Source organism: Larimichthys crocea, unplaced genomic scaffold (genome assembly GCF_000972845.2).
Source record: "Larimichthys crocea isolate SSNF unplaced genomic scaffold, L_crocea_2.0 scaffold40344, whole genome shotgun sequence".
Taxonomy (NCBI): Eukaryota; Metazoa; Chordata; class Actinopteri; family Sciaenidae; genus Larimichthys; species Larimichthys crocea.
Window position 1 is genome coordinate 1 of NW_020855266.1, and position 6,986 is coordinate 6,986.

General features: G+C 44.9%; 1 long non-coding RNA gene across 1 annotated transcript; it reads right to left on the reverse strand.

The window, feature by feature from the left end:
* Nucleotides 1-85: 85 nt before the first annotated feature.
* LOC113745067 (uncharacterized) lies at nucleotides 86-1,128 on the reverse strand. Its single transcript, XR_003461961.1, has 3 exons — nucleotides 1,099-1,128; nucleotides 378-533; nucleotides 86-305 (listed from the first exon to the last, which is right to left on the reverse strand). It is a non-coding gene; the product is annotated as an uncharacterized LOC113745067 (long non-coding RNA).
* Between the last annotated feature and the right edge of the window lie 5,858 nt (nucleotides 1,129-6,986).

Here is a 6,986-nt window from a genome sequence, read left to right on the forward strand (position 1 = left end):
CTCTGACAGTCGTCTGTCCTCTGACAGTCGTGACAGTCGCCCGTCCTCTGACAGTCGTCCGTCCTCTGACAGTCGTCTGTCCTCTTACCTCTGCCCGGGCTGATGGCAGTCAGTAGCGGTTGCCGGTCTCTCGTTGCCTGCTGCTTGCTGTGTTGTTGCGCTCTGTGTTGCTCCTTCCTCTCCAGCTCAGTGGCTGATGGGTAATAGAGTCCGACAGTCTGCGTGGTCTGCTCTGCAGTGGGCGTGGTCAGTCTCACCTGAGGGTCTGATGAGGGTGTGGCCTGCCAGGTGGCATCATGGGAAGTCTGGGCACAGGAAGTGAACAGCCATGTTAATGTGTCACATGCTGTGTTAGTGTCGCGGTGTCAGCAGCATACCTGGCTGGTGGCTCCGCCCCCTACAGGCCGTGTGATGTCACTGTGAGATGTGGGCGGAGCTTTCAGGAAGACGCCGCAGGCTGCGCAGTGGAAGGCGTACGGGTGACCGCTCGCTCCACATCGGCAACAGATGACACAGCTGGCTGCATGACCGGGCTACACACACACACACACACACACACACACACACACACACACACAGATCAGGTGTGTGTTCAGGTGTGTGTTCAGGTCTGTGATCAGGTGTGTGTTCAGGTGTGTGATCAGGTGTGTGATAAGGTGTGTGTTCAGGTGTGTGTTCAGGTGTGTGATCAGGTGTGTGATCAGGTGTGTATGTGTTTCAGGTATGTGATCATGGTGTGTTGTTCCCGGTCTGTTGATCAGGTTGTTGTTTTGTTGTGTCAGGTGTTGTGTGTTGTTTCAGGTGGGTGTGTGATAGGTTGCTGTGTTCAGGTGTGTGTGTTTCAGGTGTGTGTGTTCAGGTGTGCTGTTAGGTCTGTTATCAGGCTGTGTGTGTTTCTTCAGGTGTGTGATCAGTGTTGTTCAGGTGTGGTTCAGTTTCGTGTTCCGGTGGTGTTCAGTGTGTGTTCAGGTCTGTGCTCAAGGTGTGTTGTTCAGGTATGTTTCCGGTTGTGTTGTTCAGGGTTGGTGTTCCGGGGTGTGAGTGTTAAGGTGTGTGTGTTCAGGTCTTGATCAGGTGTGTGTTCAGGTGTGCGTTCACCTTTGAGCCACACCAGTCACAGTATCTGGCCATCACTGTGGTTCATACGTTTACATCTGGAGCACGACAACATCCTGCTGTTGCTGACGGGACCGAGGGGGCGCTCTGTCACAACACACCCTTCAGTGCCCCACACACAACAACAACACACAACACACAACACACCACACACACACACACCCCACCAGGCCGACCTTCCGAAATGATTACTGGTCCCTCTACCCAAGGTCCGGGTCAGTGTTGTGGGGTACACTAAAGGCACCAAGGAAGTTACCGAAAACACACACACATTGAATGACAGGGGGCCCGCGTGTATCACAGGGGAGACGTGCTTAAAAACAACCGGCGATCTAAACGAAGCCACGCAAGTACGCAGCTTTTCCATGTTGGACAGTGATTAGCACCCTGTTTTCAGGCGTTTACGTAAATGCTATTAACGTAGTTTAAAATTGAAAGCCCCTTCCCTAACCACACACTTTATATCCACTGTTTCAGATCAGGAGTAAATGTTTTCTTTTCACATTTCCTCTTATTTTAAACGCAGATTAGCTTAATATAAAACAAGTACAATACTGTGTCTAGGTTAAAAGCAGATCACACCTGCTAGATGAACCATTCTGTCAATCTTGGCGAGTCGAAGCATTTTGTACAGTTCTCCTTTAGCCACAATCAGGACCGAAGCAGACCACATTGCGTCGTAATACTTACAGTACGCGCTTGTAAAAAAAGAAGAAAATTACTAAAAAAACTTGTGAAATGTTTGTTATAAACAGAATGAATCTGTGTGAAACAGAGAGCCGAGGGGGGTGAACCGAGGATTCTGACAAGCTGAGGAGGGGATGGAGACGCGAAAACCGAGAACCTGTTGAAGATGTGGTTGTTTTTGATTTTTATAGTGCATTAGGGAACAACACCAATCAAAAAAAAAAAAAAACAAATAATTAAGGGCAGGTGAGTGGACGGTATGAGGAGACCGCGAAGGAGGGGTCTGAGAATGGAGAGGGGGAGACCGCGTAAAAAAAGAAAAAGCGCGACAATCGTCGAAAAATCAAAGCGAAACCAGTTGGGGTTGATGTTGATAGATATAGCGTAGTGATTATTGTCGAGTATAGTGAGGACATACAAACTTACCCAAAACCTCAAAACACGGGGTGAGGGACTCTCATTATAGGAGGGACAAATGTTACTGTTTGATTAGCGTGATTGTGCCGCTTGTGGTAGTTCGATTGCGGGGGATTTTGATGATTTGGTGATTATATAGTGAGGAAAAGACAACTGTGTACAAGTTTATACGTGTAGGGGGGAACAAACAAATGTAAACGTGGGTGGTGTTGTGTGGTGGTCTGTGTTGGTGTGTTGTGGCTTCGTGTGCCCCTTGTTTGTGTTTACCTGTAGGCGGCTCTCTCTTTCGCAGGGTTCAAAACAGGTGGAAGGGGGGGGAAAGGTGGCGGGATTGTTGGAGCACGCGGGATTGTGATGATGTGAGCGGATTTTAGCTGGAATTTGGTGTATATTTCCGAGTCCAAACAAACACACACCACATGATTTCCTACACACACACATGTGAATATGTTCACTCTATGCTTTTCATTCAATAGGGTTGTGTACATTCTGTGTGTGTTGTGCTTGTGTGTGTGTGTGTGTTGTGGGGTGTTTCGCTCACATGCAGTGTTGGATGCTGGACTGTGGCTGTGTGTTGGTGGATGGATGGGCCTCGCAGGTTAAACAGGATCTGAGTCGTGTTTCACAGGAACCAGAGTGTTACTACGAACACACCAGTATCAACCACCGGACAACCACCACACACACACACAACACACACACACACACCCCACAACACAACAAAGACGTTTAATCACAGTCACACTGCAGACTGTTGTGTGCTGTTGTTGTTTTGAGTCAGTACTGTCACTCCTTTAAGCAGGAAGGCCGTCTCTGCTCAGTGGTTTTGGTGTCGGGTAACACGGAAAGTGACGCTCCACAGTGATTAACAGAACCGAGGCGCAAAAGGATTCAGATAGTCGAAATGGACGATGCCATGAGGACCCACCGAGAACACCTCGTGAGAGACAGACAGGTTAACCGGACCGACAGAACCTCTCTCTCTTCTTTTCAGGTTATGCCTATGTCAGGAAAGGGTATTGGTGTTCTTTTTGATTTGTTGTTGAAGATGAATTTAGATTGAGATGCAAGTTAACATCTCTTTTTTTCTGACAAACAGTCTTTCCTGGTATCTCTGTCTGTCTTCTCTCCTCTCTATCTCTCTCTCTCTCTCTATCTCTCATCGTAAACCTCAGTCTCTCGTTAATCCATGTTACTAACTAAACTTTCTTCCCTTGAGTTTTTTTCTGTCTCTGTCGTCCAGCGGTTAGATGGATCGTTCTGGTCTGCTGCTGTGGTCCTGCATGACGTTCACTTACACATTTCAACTACTGTCATTATTGCTGCCTTATATGCTACTTGTAATCATTTTATTCAGTCATTGTAAAATTCCATTTCATTTTATCAGTCAGTGTAATTCATTGTCATTGTATCAGTCATTGTAATCATTGGCATTTTACTCAGTCTTTGTAATTCATTGTATTTTAGCATTTCATTGTAGGCATTGTCAGTTATCAGGGCATTGTAATGCATGGTCATTGTAGCATTCCATTGTGATTCATTGTCATTTTCTCAGTCTATGTAATATTGTCCTTTTAGCATTCATGGTGATTTCTATGGTCATTTTAGCATTCATTGTAAGTCAGTGTGCATTTTAATCAGTCATGGGAATTCATTGTCATTTATCATTCAGTTAATTCATTGTTCATTTTTATCAGTCATGTGTTAATTGCATTGTCAACTTTTATTAATTCATTGTGATTTCATTGTCAGGGATCAGTAGGGTAAGGCCATTGTTATGGTATCTATCAGGCAGTGTAATGCATTTGGCATTTGATCAGGGCCAAATTTGTAATTCAGTGTCATTGGATAAGTAATTTGTTAATTCCGTTTTCCATTTTATCATTTTATTGTAGCATTGGAATGTGTCAGTCATTGTTAATCAGTGGAAGTTACAGGACATGGACATCATTGTAAGTGTGAGCAGGCAGTGGAAGTGCATGTGGCAGGGGAGACAATGTGCAGGGGAAGGCATGGGGCAGGGAGATAGGCAGGGACGATGGGGGGGAGTTTGGTAATCGGCGGAAGGCAGTAGACAAGGGGAGAATGGAATGGGAACGTTAAGTGGAAGGGACATACAGGAAGGTGATAAGGGAATGGGCAGGTTAGCAGTAAGGGCGAAGTTAATGGGAAGGGGAGAATGGACATGGGAACGGGAATGTTGGCATGTTATCAGTAAATTGTAAGTAATTGTCATTTTTGGTATCTTACTATGGGAATTAGTGTCATTTTATCAGTTTCAGTAATTCATTTCAGTGATCAGTCATTGGAATTGTACCCAATTATTGTCTGTGTAGGCATGTCCGGCCGGTACACGTTGACCGTTATGACGTTCTGTCCGCCTGGGAAGGTGTGATCCTCCTCTGTGGCTCTCTTCCTGAGGTTCTTCCACTTTTTTCCTGTTCGGTAAAGGTTTTTGGGGCAAGTTTTTCCCACTTGGACCTAGGGTCTCAAGGACAGAGAGTTCTGTTTTTCCACCCCTGATACAGCTGTAAGCCTCATCTTGAACATGGACTTTGGGAACTTTGGGCCTTTGTACAAATAAAATCTGATTTGTAATTGATTTTTATTTTTTATTAACAGAAAGACAGAGTTGGTTAAAACGACAAGACAGGATAGTTAACGAAGTACAGAACAGTCGGGTCCTCGGCTGTCCGTGTGTTCTCCGTGTTGCTCAGCTGCTTTCAACACGCCTGAACTTCTGACAGAGGTTAACCAGACAGCAGACAGTGTTTAACCGACAGTGTTACACAGACGGTTAACAGACCAAGGTAAGTGACCAGGTTAACAGACAGACAGAACAGGTTATAAGGACAGGTTACAGAAGCAGACGGTTAACCAGACAGCCGGGGTTACAGTTACAGCAAGACGGGTTAAGGGGGGGGGTAACAGACAGACGGACAGGTTATACCGGTTTCGGTTTGTCCACGGTCCGTCACCTCGGCCTCTGAGGCAAACATGAGGAAATGGAAGTAAGTTAAAGGTGATTTAGTTTGTGCCTCTGAGCTGTGTTTAGTTGTTGCTGAAGTTAGCAGCAGAACAGCTGTTACAGAAATAGTTATAACAGACAGGACAGGGGGGTTTTTTTAAAAGGACGACAGGTTAGCAGACAGACACCGCTGTTAACAGGACGGAAGGGTTACCAGACAGACACAGACAGGTCTGGACCACACTGGAGGCCTCCGTGATTGAAGAAACAAAGCAGTGTTCTCAGCAGACCACGAGGTTCCTTTCAGAGTGCTAGCTTGAAATGGGCATAAGGGGAAGTGACAGGGGACAAAAATTGATGAGTGGAATCAGAGGACAACGACCAGGGGGGCCGCTGTTTGCCAGCTAAAGAGCTAAACCCTGACCTCCGGTGACCTGGTTCCCAATGTTAATCGTCAGCAGGGGCAGTGAGACATCGGTGCTGTGATGGGAAATGTCAGTAGAGGTTTTTCCCTGTTAAAAATTTTTCCCTAACGCGGAAAGGCCCTCTAAGGAAAGAAAGGGTTTAGGACAAGAAGGTGGTTCTCGAGGACGAAGGTCTAAGGACAGAGGGTTCTCAAAGGCTCAAGGACAAGGCTCTAAGGACAGAAGGCTCAAGTGACAGAAAGGTCTAAGGACATAAGAAGGCTTAGGACAGAAGGTCTAAGGGACACAGAGGTCTAGGACCAGAGAGGTCCTAAGGACAGAGGTCCAGGACAGAGGGTCTAAGGACAGAAGGTCTAAGGACAGAGGCTTAAGGACTAGGAAGGTCTAAGGACGAGGGCTCTTTAAGGACAGAAGGTCTAAGGACAGAGCTCTAAGACAGAGGGTCTAAGGACAGAGGCTCTAGGGGACAGAAGGTTCTCGAAGGTCTAAGGACGAGAGGGCTCTAAGGACAAGATGCTCTAAGGATCAGAGGGTCTACAGGACAGCAGGCTCTAAGGACATAAGGTCTAGGACAGAAGGTTGTCCCTCCCTGCACAGACTGTAGAGTTTCTCAGAGGAAATTGACTTTGTGACTAGCGCTGTACAATAAATGATATTTATGCTGATTTGATGTGTTTTTGATGTGATTTGATGTGATTGATTGTGTGTGATGTAGTGATGTGATTTGATGTGATGTGATGTGATTGTGATGTGATGTGATTTTGATGTGATTTGATGTGATTTGATGTATTTGTTGTGATTTTGTGATTGTGTGATTTGATGTGATTGTGATGTGATTTGATTGTGATGTGTGTGATTTGATTTGTTGTGATTGATTGATGTTGATTTGATGTGATTTGATGTATGTGATTGATGTTGATTTGATGTGATGTGTGATTTGATGTGATTTGGTGATTGATGTGATTGATGTGATTGTGTTTGATGTTGATTGTGATTTGATGTGATTTGTGATTGTTATTTTGATGTGATGTGATTGATGTGATGTGATTTGATTGATGTGATGTGATTTGATGTGTTGTGATGTGATTTGATGTTGATTTGATGTGATTTGATGTGATGTGATTGATGTGATTTGATGTGATTGAGTGTGATGTGATTTGATTGATTTGATGTGATGTGATGTGATTGATGTGATTGTGATTCGTGATTGTCTGTGTTGTGATTTGATTTGTGATTGATTGGATTTGTGATTTGGTGATTTGATGTGATTTGATGTGATTGATTTGATGTATTTGATTGTGATTTTGATTTTCTTTGATTTGCATGGATGTGCATTTATTGTGATGTGATTTGATGTGATGTGATGTGATGTG